Consider the following 17007-nt stretch of genomic DNA (forward strand, 5'->3'; position numbering starts at 1 on the left):
ACAGGCTCCAGGCTCTGAGCCATCAGCCCAGAGCCCGACGCGCGGCTCGAACTCACAGACCGCGAGATCGTGACCTGGCTGAAGTCGGACGCTTAACCGACTGCGCCACCCAGGCGCCCCTAGTTTTGCCTAGTCTTAAGAATAAATTCATAAACATCTTCCTGCATTTCTTATAATACTGAAAGTAATTAATTTAAATACCTTTGTGGAATAAGGGAGCACAATCTAATGCTATGGACTACAGGCTCGGGAGCTACTGAAGATTTTGAAATACCATCAGCTAAAAACAAACACCCCCCCCCCCCAACAAGTTTCTCCCCAATTAAGGACAAGTTATCAGAAAGAAACACACTGGCTCCAAGGCAAATTAAAGAGGATCCAAAAGTAAATGGATAGATGGCAGGGAGCTGGGAGTGGTATACAAAAAAAAAAACAAAACAAAACAAACAAACAAAAAAAACAAACACAAGCTGAGTTTTAAAGAAATGAGTAGCCTGAAATATATGGAAGAGATCTAGAAGCACATTGGAAATAGTTTTGAAAACACAGGACAGCCAGCAGCCTGGGGTGATAAGAGATTTTAAATCACTTACACACTGATCTACTTACTTTTCCTCATACACATAGGCTATCTCCCTGCCCTTTGATTTCACTGTACCTTCTATATGGTAAGCCTAAGTGCTTGCCTCCACTAATTATGTCTAATAAGTAGAATTTGGGGCACTATGAAAAAGTAAACTGAAAAGCTTCAGGCAGTATAGGAAAACACTTAAGACCAAAGGAGTCCTACCTATTACCCTACTTAACATAAAGTTTTCTTTGAGCACTACCACAAATTGTTTACCAAGTAGGGCTTGGATTTTTGGTTACCAAAGTTGGAAAACTTACTAATTCCTAAGATCAGAGAAATGATAGCATAATGTTATAGTTTTTCACTGATTCTGCCTATAAAGGCATCTCTTAAATAGCATGTATTCTTTGTCACCACTCTTAAGATTATGTTAACAGTCTGTTCAGGATCTGTCAAAAATCACCAAGTAGTCAAAAACCAAATAACCAGACTAACATAAAGGCCCCAGCCTGATCTATAGTAACAAAGTACAGCCCACACCTAAGACTTTTCCTTTCAGAAATCAAGATTAAGATACTAATTAAGATAGAAATAAATAGGAACCTGAGGCTAAGCACAATAAATTAAGCATTGCCCAATTTTTAGTACAAAAGCCAATTTCTAACTGTTTGCAGAAATATGGTAGTTAAGGGGCCTCTGGGTGGCTCAGTTGGTTAAGTAACTCTTAATTTCGGCTCAGGTCACGATCTCATGGATTGTGAGTTTGAGCCCATATTTGAGCTCCGGATTCTGTCTCACTCTATGCTTCCACCCCCAACTCGCACTCTCTCTCAAGAAATAAACATTAAAAAAAAAAAAAAGTTAAGAATGCAAGCTATGAGGTCTGTCCTTGGTGCGACTCTAAGCTTAATTTCTCTAATGTTTAATTCTTTATCTACAAAATGGGGATAATAATAGTACCAACTTCAAAGGCATATGGTGAACTTTGCTGGACATAATATGTATTCAGCAAATACTCCCCTATTATTGAGCAATGCCATCATCTTTAAAAGATTTTCATACAGCTTTGTAGACATTCTGTTGGCTATTTCATTACTTGAACTTTGTTTTTAACACAGTAAGACTTTTAGTGTCATGCAGATTTATTACAGGAGGATAATTGCTACAGGATAAAGAAATACACTTTGCCCACTGGAGTATGTACATAAATATTGGGAAAAATAAGCATTATTAACATTTTTTCCTGTTATCTCTAACTGGGTTTTGTTTTCTTTATATTTAGTTTTCGAAATTTCTTTAATGTACTTGCTCTTCCTTTTATAATTATGGGAAGCAATTATTTAAAAATGAAAGACATGTTTCTTTTTTAAATATAATAAACTCTAGAGAACTCCTAAGAATAATTCCCTAAATTGCAGCACTACTGGTCTACCCTCTTTAGTATCTACAGACCACAAAAGAAAGTAAAAAAAAAATTAAAGTACTATTCTAGTAATTACTAAGTAGAAAATAAGGTTAAAATCACTTCACAAAACATTTAGAACACCTGAGTATGCTTTAAAATTTTTACTATAAAAAATTTCAAACATATACTAGAGACAATAAACTTCCACATACCAATCAACAGTCTCCAATAATTATCAACATCTGACCTATCTTATAGTCTGTTTTACCATCCTCTATTTCTTTAACATTTTATCTTTAAGTAGTCTCTGCACCCAACATGGGGCTTGAACTCATAATCCCAAGATCAAGAGTTCCACGGTCTACGCTCTACCCACTCAATCAGCCACGCACCCCATCATTCTCTATTTTAAAGCAAATCCCAATCAAGATATCTATAAGAGTGCCTATTCTTAAACTGTTCTAAGCAACCTGTGGTAAATTACAAAACATGGCTCTAAATCCCTCCAAGTATGCATACCTCCTTGCATTATCATGTTGCCTGTCTGCCCAAAAGAGGCAGACTCTTATTTTCCACATCCCTTGAATATGCGCTAGTCTTGCGAGACTTACTTTGATTAAGAGAATGTAGTGTAAGTGACATCATATGATTTGCAAAGCTGTAAGCCTTACAACTTCCTCTCTCTCTCTCTCTCTCTCTCTCTCGGAATGCTGTCTTGAGACCCCCATGTCATTAAGATGACGACATGGAGCAGAGCCTACATGTTAACTGATACCAACTGTCAGAAATATGAGTGACACCATCTTGGACCTTCCAGTCTGAGAAATCCTACAGCTAAATACTGGTATGTAAGTGAACCCTAGCAAAACCAGAACTGCCCAACAGGCACATAGGGCTGTAAAACAGTAAACAGTAATTTTAATCCACTAGGTTTTGAGATGGTTTGCTATGCAGCAACAGAGTAAAGCTTCACAATTCATCCTAATTTCTATTTTGCTATAATTATCATTATGTACCCAGTTTCTATGAAAAATCTGATTCTATTACAGGGTCTAATTTAGAATTTGTCTTAAATATCTAGGGGAATTGAAGTTAGTGAATTATCAAGAGCACAGTATTACTACACAATAAATTCATGGCATGAAGGCCAAAGTTATCACACAAAATACCAATGTATTTCAATAGCCAGTAGTCTCACAGAATTGGATAGTTATAATTCCATTATTTACATCTATTTGGTATAGTCTTTTAATCAATCTGCTTCTGGGGAAAAAATAATTTTTTTTTGTAAGTGGGAAATCCTAGTGTTTTATGGGTTCTAGTGAACATGGAAATGTGGAAGCTATTTCATTCACACTGGGTGGTCACATCAGAAAGCCGAGAACTCTTTGGGTCTTTAAAAAACAAAACAAAAAAAACTGCCTCTGGGTTTGTAGCTGACAGATACTTAAGACACAAACATACCCACGTCTTAAAAAATAATCAGAAAAAGGTTTAACATCTTCACGAGAAAACGACTATAGTCTATATACTACCTTATGAAATAATGTTTTCCTTTAAAGTATGTATTTAATCTGCTGGGGTACCTAGGTGGCTCAATCGATTAAGCATCTGACTTCAGCTTAGGTCATGATCTCATGGTTCTTGGGTTCCAGCCCTGCATGAGGCTCCATGCTGACAGCTCAGAGCCTGGAGCCTGCTTCAGATTCTGTGTCTCTCTCTCTCTGCCCCTCTCCCACTCATATTTTCTCTCTCTCTCTCTCTCTCTCAAAAATAAACATTAAGAAAAAAATTAAAATGTAAATATCAAGTTTCAATCTTTAGAGTGGCCACCATTTTAGTTAGTTTTTTTTTTTTATTTCTGGAAGGTGAGAGACACTTTATACTAAAGTGCAATAATAATAGAAAGATGAGAACCTAGCTTTTAAAGTTCAGAAGTTGCCCTCTTTTAAAACTGTTGACAAAACTGGGTGGAGAACAGTAGGTGATTTCAAAACCAGGTATTCAACTTATGTAGTCTAACTGGTAGAGCCACAGAGAAATACACTTGAGAGCAAGAAAAACCAGCTTTGATCGATGGCATGACTTCAGACCAGAATAGAAAAGTTAAGATCAATGAAAATTAAACCACAGCCAACTCTCAAATTATAATTTTATCCCTTGCCCTTGGGTTCATCTTACTATCAGCAACTTTTTAAAGACAGTATTTCTATAAAATAATGATTTGTGAGGAGATAAATTATTTCACTATAACAGAATTTTGCTTTAGTGAATTCAATAGATCTTACAAGTAATTCAAAATCTTACTCATTTCACATTGTAATCCTAATGGGATCAGTTGTTAATCTGTTATTTAGGAGTTAAAAGTTAATTAGTTAAGTTTAATTTGCTGGTTAAAAATAAGGTTTGATGCAAACATTTCACTGCCTTCCACTTAAGCATTTCCCACTGTTCTTTATTACTGACAATTATCTGCAGTAACAGAAAGATGCTGTCAGTAAAGGCAATCTTAAAAATTACTTTTATTGGTCTTAGGGACATAATAGCTCTCCATTTCCAAAGACACAGAGCACTTTCTCAAACAGTAGAGGTTTTTCAAGTCATCTTCCATTCAATTCGTTGCAGCTATGGGAACAAACTGTCCATTCCTAAAACAAAACGGGATACCATGACTTTGCAGTTTCCTTATCAAACTCCTATAGTCTTCTCCACATCTCAGTTCAAGCAATACTTTCTGTACAAATTTCCCCAAAGATTAAGCACCCCTCTTCTGTCCTCCCACAGTACTACTATGTACCTACACTAAGATAATAGCAGTAGTTGTTTATACATTAGTCTCATGACTAAACTGTGAGTTGTAGAGGGTAGATGAGGTGTCCAGCTCATTCTCGTAATGTGAAGCCCTGGTCTAGCAGCTGGAATACAGTAAGTTATCAAAAAATGTTTTACATAATTTGATAATTTTGCACTACCATTTTCCTAAAACATAGTATTAAAATGTGAGCAACTCTTGAACATAAGCCAGATGAAGAGTTGTGTAAAATGGATATAGAGCTCTTTAGAGATTGGCTGCATGTGAGCCACGGATGAGGTCTCACTTGATTACCTGACATCTTCATGTAGAACATATGTGCATGTCTATATAAGGGAATCTTTGTACTTTATCTTGGAAAATAAGCACTCTTACCAGCATAGCAGAAAAAGTAATCACTTGTATTTAAGTAGGAATTTTTAATCATTCTTATTCAAGACATCTGACCCTGTGTCCAACTTTGAGAAAAGCCAAGACTATGCATATCCACAGGCTGACATCTGAGGCATCATTTAAAGCAAAGGAAAAGCTGTAAAAAGTTCTTATCTAAAAACACTTGCAGCCATTTGCAACTACATGGATGGAACTAGAGGGTATTATGCTAAGCGAAATTAGAGAAAGACAAATACATGACTTCACTCATATGAGGACTTTAAGACACAGAACAGATGAACATAAGGGAAGAGAAGCAAAAATAATATAAAAACAGGGAGGGGGACAAAACAGAAGAGACTCTTAAATATGGAGAACAAACAGAGGGTTGCTGGAGGGGATGGGCTAAATGGGTAAGGGGCACTAAGGAATCTACTCCTGAAATCACTGTTGCACTATATGCTAATTTGGATGTAAATTAAAAAAATAAAAACATTTGTATTATAGAATTTATATAAATACAGGTTACTGGGGGGAAGGAGAAATTACAGGCAGAGTAATATTTTAAGGTTATTCTGACTGGAATATAAACTGGACTTGTATCAATTCCAATTGCTTTTATATACATTAAAAATTCACTTTGAGAGTATTATGTCCCCTAGGTGTTGATTACTACAGGCGACCTCATCCACTTTGGTCCTCACATCAACTCTAGGAAAACTGCTGTTTTTAAGGAAATCTGAAGAGATTTAAAATCGGCAAAATTAAGACTCAAATCCAGGTCTTCTGACTCTAAATGCCTCATACACCACAACTGTTTCACAAAAGGCTGTAGACCTGTAAAGGAAATACTGACCTCATTTCTGAAACAAAATCTTTATCTTCACCAAAAAAATCTCGTTACACTTTTCTTCTGCCTTGTTAACAACATACTGTTTGGTTTTTAAAACAAAAATTCATTTTTAACCTTACCTCTTAGTTGTAAACAGAAAGGGAGTAAGGGGAGGTTTAAGTAAAAATAAAAGTGCTACAAAAAAAAAAAACAAACAAAAGACATCTTACTAAATTCAATTTCACTTTGGCACATTTACTCTCAATAGTGCCAAACGACACTAGTGAGGAATCCATTACCGGGATAGATTTCCCCCGTATATTACTATCTATTTGTGTACGTACGAAAAAAATAATTGTAGTATTTTATGGTGCGTGTTTGTATATGTTCATCTTCACTACGCAGTTCCATCAAAATGAGGGAATATTCTACAAATCGTGCCTTCCATATTTTTACTTCTTCTACCAACAGGTTCGTTTTTTTTTTTTTAATTTTTTTTAATGTTTATTTATCTTTGAGACAGAGAGAGACCGAGCACAAACGGGGTTGGGTCAGAGACGGAGGGAGACACAGAATCTGAAGCAGGTTCCAGGCTCTGAACTGTCAGCACAGAGCCCGACGCGGGGCTCGAACCCACGGACCGCGAGATCATGACCTGAGCCGAAGTCGTACGCCCAACCGACTGAGCCACCCAGGCGCCCCCAGGTTCGTTTTTTATACATACCACCAACTATTTCAACTCGAAGAACATACAAATTTATCACAACACAAAGCAACTCTCTAAGTATCACGATATTCAAGAAACAGGGCGATCAACGAGCAAAGCGCCACCACAACTTAAGGGGCTTAGCAAAGTCCCTTCAATTCGAGACTGGGTTGGCAGAGGCCCAAACTTCCCCGCCTTCCACACCGCGCTCCTTAAATACTTCACTCGTGACACGCCCGGCCCGCAGGGTTCTGGAGGACCCTCCTTACCCCGAGTCAAGAGCAGGCCTCCAAAGGCCAAGATAGGGCCGAAACCCTCAGCCCTTGCTAACAACACGTCCTTAAGGAAGACGTACAATCTGCCCCTCCATCCGTCACAAACTCCACCACGAGATGAAAGACCACCGGCAGAGGCCTGCGCCCAGTCTCCCTTCATACCCGTGACTCCGTATCACGATCCTCCGCCCCAAGTAAAGACGGAGGAAGCAGCCTCCGCGTCCCCAAGCCTGTACTTCGTTTTCTCCCCTCCCCCACGCGGCCTAGGTTAGAACCAACTCCCAGAGAGAAAAAAGCCCGTGCGCCGCAGCTTATTACCCCTGCTCCCGAGCTGGCAACGAATAAGGCGCGTCCCTCTCGCAACGACCGCAGCACTGCCTTCCTCCTCGGAGTTCTAGGCCTCTAACTGAGGCAAAGCAGTCCGCAGAGAAGCACAATGGCGACCGCCCCTCTCTCAGATCCGGCGCAGAACCAGCCGCCACCGTTAAAAGCCCCTCCCTTCTCTTCCCCCCACTTCACGGACTCCGCCGACATCTCGCGAGAGGGGCGGCGCTGCCGGGGACCCGAGAGCTGCGGGCGGGCTCGACGTACCCTACCGCGGGGTGGTGCTCTGACTGCGGCAACCGTTGAAGGGCTGCCCCCAGGGAGGCAGCAAGGCGCCACCGGTAAGCAGCTGCGGCTGGTGGGCCGGCGGGCTGGCGGCTGGGCCGGCAAGGGTGCGGACGCCGGGAGAGGGGTGCTGGAGGCCCAGCCCTAGTTGGCCGCCTCGCTTACTTGGCTAGAGGCTCTAATTCAGCCTTGCCGGCCCCGGCGCCCGAGTCCACGCCATCGGCTCTTGCCGCCTCTGGCAAACCAGTTGGACCCACTGCTCGAAATACCGCCCAGTTCCTTTTTTTTTTTTTTTTTTTTTTTTTTTTGGCGCTTGGTAAGTGGCGCAGTGAATGTTTATTGACTTGAACCAAGCACTGCCTCTCCCGACCTCCCCTCCTCCCACTCTCTGCCGGTCCTGCCCGTGGTCTGAGAGCCCTCACCTTTCAGGGTAGGAGCCAGTTGCCCAGGACCGTTTCTTGCTGGTGGTCATTCAGCCTTGGTGGTGGTGTACTTTTACAGTCGTGTCTCTTAAAATCGTGATACTGATCTTTGATAGTGTAGCTACAGATTTTGCAGTAAAAATTCACTTGGAGGAAAATTTTAAGGTAAATGGTCCTGTGAAAATTAGGCGAAACATTTAAAAACCCTGTAAATGTGGTAAGCTTAGTATGTAAATGATTAGTAAAAAATAAAAAGGAGTAAGAGAAAACTGCAATTGATGTGGATTTAGATTACATTAAGTGAATTCAGGTGATATTGTACTTATTTTGAATGTATCAAACATAAAAGTTCTTTAACGGTAAAGATAAGTTACTGAGACTTGTAGACTTACTCAACGGCATCTGTTAAAGTGACTGTTTTATTAGGTTTTAAGCGATGCATTGTATTCAAATAATTCCAATACATGAAGTATGAAGTTTCTATGAATATCTTTGTCATTTCATCTGAAGGGAATGCACTATCACTTCTCATCCCCATTTCACTCTGGGAGACAGACTATCCATGCTTCGTTCACTATTATAAATTGTAAAATACTGTAAATTTTAAAGATTCAAAGTTTATTATTTAAAACTGTCATATAAATGCCAGTCTAGCTTTTTAGGATTTGAGTTAAAGATTAAGCGTGTGGTATGGGATAAAGTGAACATATTAGAGGAAATTAACTTGCCCTTTTTAGAAAACACATTTTTTTTTTTTTTTGCAGCCTAGTTGAGTATACTACTAGCATTGTAGTTATGGATATGCACATCTGAAGCACCAGATTGCATGAGTTCATATCCTAGTTCTGCCTCTATCTTACTACCTTTGTTGTGTTGAGCAACTTTTTTTAAATTTTATTTAGGACTTACTTATTTTTGAGAGAAAGAGAGCGTGAGTGGGAGAGGGTCAGAGAGAGGGAGACACAGAATTGGAAGCAGGCTCCAGGTTCTGAGCTGTCAGCACAGAGCCTGATGCGGGGCTCAGACTCACGAACCCTGAGATCATGACCTGAGCTGAAGTCGATTGCTCAACTAACTGAGCCACCCAGGGGCCCCAGCAATTCTTTAACCTTGATAAGCCTGTTTCCTGTAAAATGGGATTAATAACAATACCTGTACCCCACAGAGCTGTTGAAAATATTAAATGGGTGGGGATGGGAGGGAGGGGCGGGTGGGTGATGGGTATTGAGGAGGGCACCTGTTGGGATGAGCACTGGGTGTTGTATGGAAACCAATTTGACAATAAATTTCATAATAAAAAAAAGAGAAAATATTAAATAAGATAATGCATTAGTTCCTGGAACACAGTAAGCATTCCATAACTGTTAGCTATTATATTCCATGTCTAAACCACCACTAATATTGTCTTTCTGGGGCTTAATATTATATAGGTCCCTTAAACATCTTCTGAAGTATATTCTACACTAAGAGGAATGACTGCACCATTTTTCTGAGCTATGGCAGTCAGACCTGGTACCAGTAACTTCTCTACAGAACCCCCAAACCTGGCAAGAATGGATCAGATTTTGACAGATTGTGGCTTCATCCACACCCAGAACTGATGATATCAGCAGAGGTGAGTGTGACACCAATTTTCTATGCTAAACATACTTTCCACACTCTATTACTGATGCTAGTAATTGCATAAAAACCACTGATAACTGTGTTTTTATTCCTTAAGAATGGTTAGTTTTCATTGTTTTTAAAGTACCTTCTCTGATTTGAGTTTCCATGAGTTTTTAATGAGTTTTCATTATCAAAAATTTTTTGAAATTTTCCTATGTTAAAGACAATTTGATAGAATTGTGGATACAGATGGGTAAAATGGTGACTATATTTTCTGATCTAAAAATCAGTACAAAATGATTTGACAGGAAAATATTTGGAATCAGAACTGTTCTGATCAATTTAGACTCCATAGTTGTTTTTTTGTGTGCAAAATTCCCCTAATTAGCCTTCTTTTGCTAAGTTTTTTATCCTTACGACCAACTCTGACGTACCTTTTTTTATCTAAATATCTTGGTTCACCACTTGGCCCACACCACTTAAATTAGTTTCCATACTACTAGTAATTTTTTCCCTTCTACTTTGTAAATTTGCCTGTCATTTGGTCATGGTCATAACAGTCCTTTCCTCTATGTTAATAGTTCTTCAACTAGCTGATAGCTTAGAGAATTCTCTTTCAGATACTGAATTTCAAAGTTCCAATTTTTCTTCCTTTTTTGTCATCCCACAACCTAACTTTCTAAGAAGCTTCTCTATGTAAAAGCAATCTTATAGATATTTTTCACTTTGCATAAGCTATGTGGTCTTTAAAAGGTGTGGTCAGGGGCGCCTGGGTGGCTCAGTCGGTTAAGTGTCCGACTTCGGCTCAGGTCGTGATCTCACGGTCCGTGAGTGTGAGCCTCACATCGGGCTCTGGGCTGACCGCTCAGAGCCTGGAGCCTGTTTCAGATTCTGTGTCTCCCTCTCTCTCTCTACCCCTCCCCTGTTCATGCTCTGTCTCTCTCTCTCAAAAATAAATAAACCTTAAAAAAAATTAAAAAAAAAAAAAAGAAGAAAAAATAAAAGGTGTGGTCATATTTGCTTTTTGTAAATCAAATCATTTTTAAATGCATTTTTAAAGTTTATTTTGAAAGAGAGAAAGAGAACGTACAAGTCAGGGAGAAACAGAGAGGGAAAGAGAGAGAATCCCAAGGCAGGCTCTACACTGTCAGCGTAGAACCCGATGCGCTTAACCAACTGAGCCACCCAGGTGTTCCTAAATCAAATCATTTTTAAATGTAGGTTATTTCTTAAGCTTTGACTAACAGAAGGTAATACCTGGGATGAGAAAAGAGTGGCTATAGAGAGGTCCCTGAGTTGCAAACAAAGGATGCCAATTTCTTCTCAGATGGGAATCTTATTAATCCCTGGAGAAGGGAACATTGTGGCATTAACCAAATTTAGGATCTACTATTTAAAGTTATAGGTAATTTTAGGGGTGCCTGAGTGGCTCAGTCAGTTAAGCATCTGGCTCTTGCTTTTGGCTCTGGTCATGATCTCACAGTTCGTAAGTTCGAGCCCTGCATGGGACCCTGCCGTGACAGTGTAGACTCTACTTGCAATTCTTTCTCTCCCCCTCTCTGTCTGCCCCTCCCCTGTTTGCGCGTGCACACACACACACACACTCTCTCTCTCTCTCTCTCTCTCTCAAAAATAAATAGTTATAAGTAATTTTAAGTATGTAATAATAATAATAATAATAGTCTACAGATTGAGGACTCTTCCTTCTTAAAGATCCTTTGCTTTAAATCTTTGATATAAAGAATTCCATTCATTCCAAAAATGATAAGCCCCAGATTTAGTGATTTTTGTGAATTTTTCTCCTCTAATTGAATGGAATTTTAGAAATTTGAGTTTAATTAAAAGGTGCCACATTTAATAAACATGCAAGACACCGGTTGACTTGTCCTGCAATAATTTTCAATCCCCAGAGCCAATAGATGAAACAATATAAAAACAAAGAGAATACCATCTTGAATCCCTCTCTGAGAAACACTTTCTTACACCTAAGCTCATGGTCTAGAACTCATTAGTTCTAGGAATATCATTCTTGCTCATTTAGCTCTGGAATACATGAGCCGAATAGGAGCAGTTCCCAATTTACAAGGCACTTGGAATCTATATGTGAAGTGCATTTCACACTGCCTGAGACATAGTTTTAAATAAAAGCAGCTTTTATTATTAATAATACTAGGGGTTGGAAAAATATCGTACACAGGCCAAATCTGGTTCACTGTCTGTTATTGTAAATCGTTTTATTGGAACACAGCCAGACTATGTTTATGTATTGTCTGTATATTAGAGTTGGCCAGAGAAACAGAACTATCTATCTAGAGAATTGGCTAACATAGTTGTAGGGAGTGTTAACATTGAAATTTGTAGGGCAGGCCAGAAGGCTTGAAACTCTGATAGGAGTGGATAGTGCAGTCTTGAGGCAGAATTTCTTCTCCAGAAACGCTGTTTTTACTCTCAAGGCTGATTAGATGGGGCCCATCGTATTATCAAGGATAATCTCCTTGACTTAAAATCAGCACACTGTAGATACTGAGCACATTTACAAAATATCTTCACAGCAATGCCTTAAATTAGCATTTGATTAAATAACTTGATGCTTTGCATTGGCTAAGTTAACACTTATAATTAACCATCACAACCTGTGAATGAGTGCTTTTACCCAACAGTGGTGACTAGTTGTGATAGAGACAGTATGGCCCAAAAAGCCTAGAACATTTACCATTTCTTTTTTTACAGAAAGTTTGTTGACCCTTGGAGTAAACTGTGAAACCAGACCGAACTGACCTTGTTCTTTTAATAACAACCAAGCTAAACATACACACATCAGAATGATAATAATAGGCCTCCATGGCCACTTCAGATTACATTTTATGAGACTATAAGCAGAATAACATCCAATTACTGATAGAAATTCCTTGGGTATTCCCTCTGGCAAGTTTGGTTACTATACCTTTCTTAACTTAATTTTTCTTCATGTGCATGCTTTTATAACAATGTAGGTATGTGATTATTCATAGTAGCTATTTTAGTATTTTTTCCCTTTTCCTTCATAATTTGTCTCTCTTACCACTATACAAATATCCTTGCAAAATCAGTATCTTTCTGCACTTTTTTCTGCACAACTACACAGTCTTAAAAGAATAGTTCTATAATACACATATATACATGCACATACATGTGCACATGCACTCTCTTTTTCTCTACACACACACAGAACTACTTGGAGTTTTTTTTTAAGCATTTATTTTATAAAATAGCATCATATGCATCTGGCTTTTTTCAACCAAAAGTACCTTTTACCTAAATCCCTATTTGTATTGATTATTTATCCTTTCTTTTCAATTTGTGATGGCTGTTACCACTCTGTCCTGTCTTCACAGTGTTTTTTCAACTCTCTGATCTGTCTGTTGACTTGCCATTTAGTATCTTTTGCCAAAGATACGTTCATATGTTAAAATGTATCTGTGATTTCTTTTATGACTTTTGGGTTTATAACTTAGTTTAATAAATCTTAACCTCTCCCTGGATTGTATCATGTAGTATCCTAGATTTTCCAGATTATGTTTAATTAAACTCAGATTGGTTTGTGTGCTGGAATAAGATCATAGGATCCAGTTTCATGTTACATTCAATGGATAGCCAGCTGTGCTAGTAGCATTTCTTAAATAATCTTGTCTTTATGTATGACCTTTGTCACACACTGAATTTTCAAATTTATACTGGACTTATTTCTGGATTTTATATTGTGAAAACTAGACTGTTCCAAACTATATAGAGTGCTATCGTTTGGGTCCCTTTTGAATCTTTTTCACATATTGATACTGTTCTGCATTTCAGTCACCTGCCTGTTTCAGTAATAAGAAATGGTAACTGTTTCTTCCAGAATCCCCCAATACACCTAACTGACTTTGTATTATACAGTGCATGTTATGCTACTAGCCTGCCTAGGAATTATCTAATTTTTTTCTCACTATTCTTACTTCCTTTTCTCAGCAGTTTGCTAAAGCCATTGAATATACTTAATTATTTAAAAATACCTTATTAATATTTTTATATATCATAATAATTTTTTTTAATTATACATATAAATACATATATACTACTTAGCTTCTTTACCCTGTTCCCTATCCAAGAGTCTTATCTCAATTTTCACTGTGTAGCCTTGTCCACTCTTGACAGCAAGTTGCCCATTTGTACCAAGGACAATACAGAAGAAATTCTACATTTTCCACTATTATGTCATCATAAATGTTATGATAATAGTGACATACTTTAAGTATTTCATTTATAGTAAATGTTTGTAATTCTTAATTTTAGTATAGTACGCAAACAGTGGTGGTAGTTGTCGATTTTGTTGTGTCTTGAATATTATTCTCTTCAAAGCTGAGAACCCTCTAGTTTAAAAAATTATATTTTCAGTTTTTAGAGATACTAAATCAGTATTTTTGTTTGTGTATAGCCAATTATGATAAATTATGGAAAGGCTTTTCTCAGGAAAGTGATTACTGTTTGGAACTCTATTAAGGTATTTTTTTAATCTTATGAACTTTATCTCAAATATTCTTGAATTGAAAGTTTTAAACATGTGTTTTCATATTAGGGTCTTAGGATGTGAATGAAAATAAGAAATACAATTTTAAGAAATATTTGGTTTCCTTTAACAGTTTTATAAATACATATATTGATGTGACTCTTTTGTTTTAGACATTGTTTCCTTAGGTTGATAACCAAATGTTTTCTTGGTACATAAATTTTGCTATTAGTCATCCTGTTACAAATTGCTAGAGTACTTCTAAAATACAATTATTTTTATGAAATTATATATCACGATTTTAATAGGCCTTATTAACAATCTTTAATCTGAATAAATAAAACACTAATCAAATTATAGCATTAAGAAATTAATTGGGTAGATGAAAATTTATATCTAAAAAGTTTGAGTAAAGAGTTTAAATTTTAATAATTCTTTCTTACAATGTCCAGAAATAAAAACTGCTAGTGTTTAGTCTTATCGATGCTTGGAAGTAAGCCATATAAAAAACTATTAGCATTTATTCTCTTTAATGAAAGAAAAATGTGTAGAAAGACCTAAATATACTATTGCAACACTGCTTCTAAATCAAAGTGAGAGAAAATCAACTCCTAGGTGCCAAATAGAAGTTTTTAACACCCTTTTTAGAAGACTTTTGTTTTCTTGCTATCAGAACAGTGTGTAGAGTTTAAGTTTTATTCACATTAAAATTGGCATGAACTATATTTGCAATATTTCTAACTTATTTTGTTCAGGAAAATGTTGTGGAAAAGAAATGAACAAAAATTAATACAAGGTAGATTAAAAAATGCTTTTAAGAATAAAATGTAAATTCTTAAAATACAGAGTCAACTATTAAACATTACATTGTTACTTTTAAAGTAGGAATAAGGGAACATTTCCCTTTGTTCCTGAATTTACAAAAAAAATTTAACTTTTTTTAACATTTATTTTTGAGAGAGAGAGAGAGAGAGAATGCTTGCAAACACAAGCAGGAGAAGGGTGGAGAAAGAGACACACACAGATAGAATCTGAAGCAAGCTTCAGGCTCCAAGCTGTCAACATGGAGCCTGACTCGGGGCTCCAACACACAAACCGCGAGATCACAACCTGAGCCAAAGTCAGACACCTAATGAACTGAGCCACCGACGCACCCCCCCCCAAATATTTTTAAATTAGCATTCCATCAATTGATACAGATAAATAAACTACCTTTATTTATGAAAAAAATCAATGATATAGGCACTTAATGCTAAAGAATGGGACCATCTGTTCCTATTAAAGATCAATGACTAGTGGTTCCACTTTCTGGTTACACATTGAAAGAGCTTGAAAGTCCCTATTCCATCCTAACAACAAGTAAAAAGCTAAACAGACTTAAAAATCAGCAGCTGCTCTTGAATTCATAAGAGAGAGGAGGACACAAAACAAACACTATCCCCAAGATTGGAGAGACTAGCCAGACAAATACAGTGAGCTGTGGCTTATAGGAGTGGAGAATCAGGAGCTGACCACAGGAACCAGTGCCTGGGTAGTAAAACCTGAACTATAATTGATGAATTACTGGAGGCTTAGTGTAGACAATTCTGAGACTTAAAAACTCCAGTGAGACCTATTCATGGGGTGGGGGGGGGGGGGCACCACAATATTGTGAGATTCACTTTCAGGAACTAGACCAGATTCCCAAAGTAAGTATCAAAGAAAACTCTCTTTGGACTTCTGGCAAGGGAAGGAGGAAAGAAACCACTTTGAAATACACCAGATTACTCTGTTCTTAAGAAACCCTGCCTTCAGGGGAAACTACTTAGCCAAAACCTAACCTGCTGAGGTATTATCAGAGCCTAACTGGTCTGGGTAAGAGAAGTCCCCAACTAGAGCAAGCTCTATCCTTCCTTGCAGAAGAAGAGCAGTGCCCAACTGTAGCCAACTCTAACCATCCTGTCCCACCTAAGGCAGTAGGGGGAAAAAAAAACAACCTGAAAAGCTATTGTGAAGTTCATAGTCCATAGGCATTGGCTCACTAAAAGACTGAGACATAATCATGGAATTATACAATGCTTCCCCTCCCCCCATATCTCACCATTATATCACTAAAAGTCTATTTTTAGCAGTTCCTTTTATCCCAATAAATTATGTCTGGCTATCAAGAAAAAATTAAAAGCATAACAAAAAGAAAAAAAACATAATTTCAAGAGATAAAAGCAAGCATCAGAACCAGACATAGCAGAGATGTTGGAATTTTTTTGTTGCTCCCATCATATATTTATTTTTAACATAGCACCCCAGTTTAACACCGTGCACATTTTCCCATTTGAGATTCTTAACATACTATGTTCTTCATAGAATAGGAATTTACAACAACTATGATTAATTAATATGCTAAAGGCTCTAATGGATAAACACACAAAAATAGCTGAGCAATGTAAACAGAATCATGCAAATCATAAGGAAGAACAATAACAAAAAAATGCTACAGGTAAAAAAAAAAAACACTGTTACAGAAATGAAGAATATCTCTGATGAGTTTATTAGATTAGACATGACTGAGGAAAGAATCTCTGAGTTAGAGTATATGGCAATAGAATCCATGAAAACCAAAAGTCAAAGAGAACAAAAACTCTCAAAAAACAACACATTTCCAGGGGCTGTGGAACAACTAGAAAAGGTGTAACATAGGTTGATGGGGCTATCTCAAAGAGAAGAAAGAAAAGAACAGAAGAAATATTGGAAACAATAATGACAGAATTTCTACCAAATTTTTGTCAGACACCAAACCAGATATCCATAGAACACCGAGCAGGATAAAATGTCCAAGAAAACTTACACTTTAGCATATCAGTTTAAAATTACAAAAAAAATCAAAGACAAAAGAA

General features: G+C 37.4%; 1 protein-coding gene across 8 annotated transcripts in view; it reads right to left on the bottom strand.

Moving 5' to 3' along the window:
* Positions 1-7791, bottom strand: part of MARCHF7 (membrane associated ring-CH-type finger 7) — a 58632-nt gene extending 50841 nt beyond the window's left edge. For 5 of the 8 annotated variants that reach the window (XR_006962600.1, XR_006962597.1, XR_006962598.1 and 2 more), the window contains exon 1: positions 7292-7411. The gene's annotated coding sequence lies outside the window, so the exon portion shown is untranslated. Of the gene's footprint in view, positions 1-7291; positions 7412-7564 lie in introns of those variants that run through there. The other 3 variants (XM_047082221.1, XM_047082220.1, XM_047082218.1) reach the window with 2 other exon arrangements.
* Between the last annotated feature and the right edge of the window lie 9216 nt (positions 7792-17007).

Source organism: Lynx rufus, unplaced genomic scaffold (assembly GCF_022079265.1).
Source record: "Lynx rufus isolate CCGP_SWC_20201006 ecotype Redwood Valley unplaced genomic scaffold, mLynRuf1.p SCAF_2, whole genome shotgun sequence".
NCBI lineage: Eukaryota > Metazoa > Chordata > Mammalia > Carnivora > Felidae > Lynx > Lynx rufus.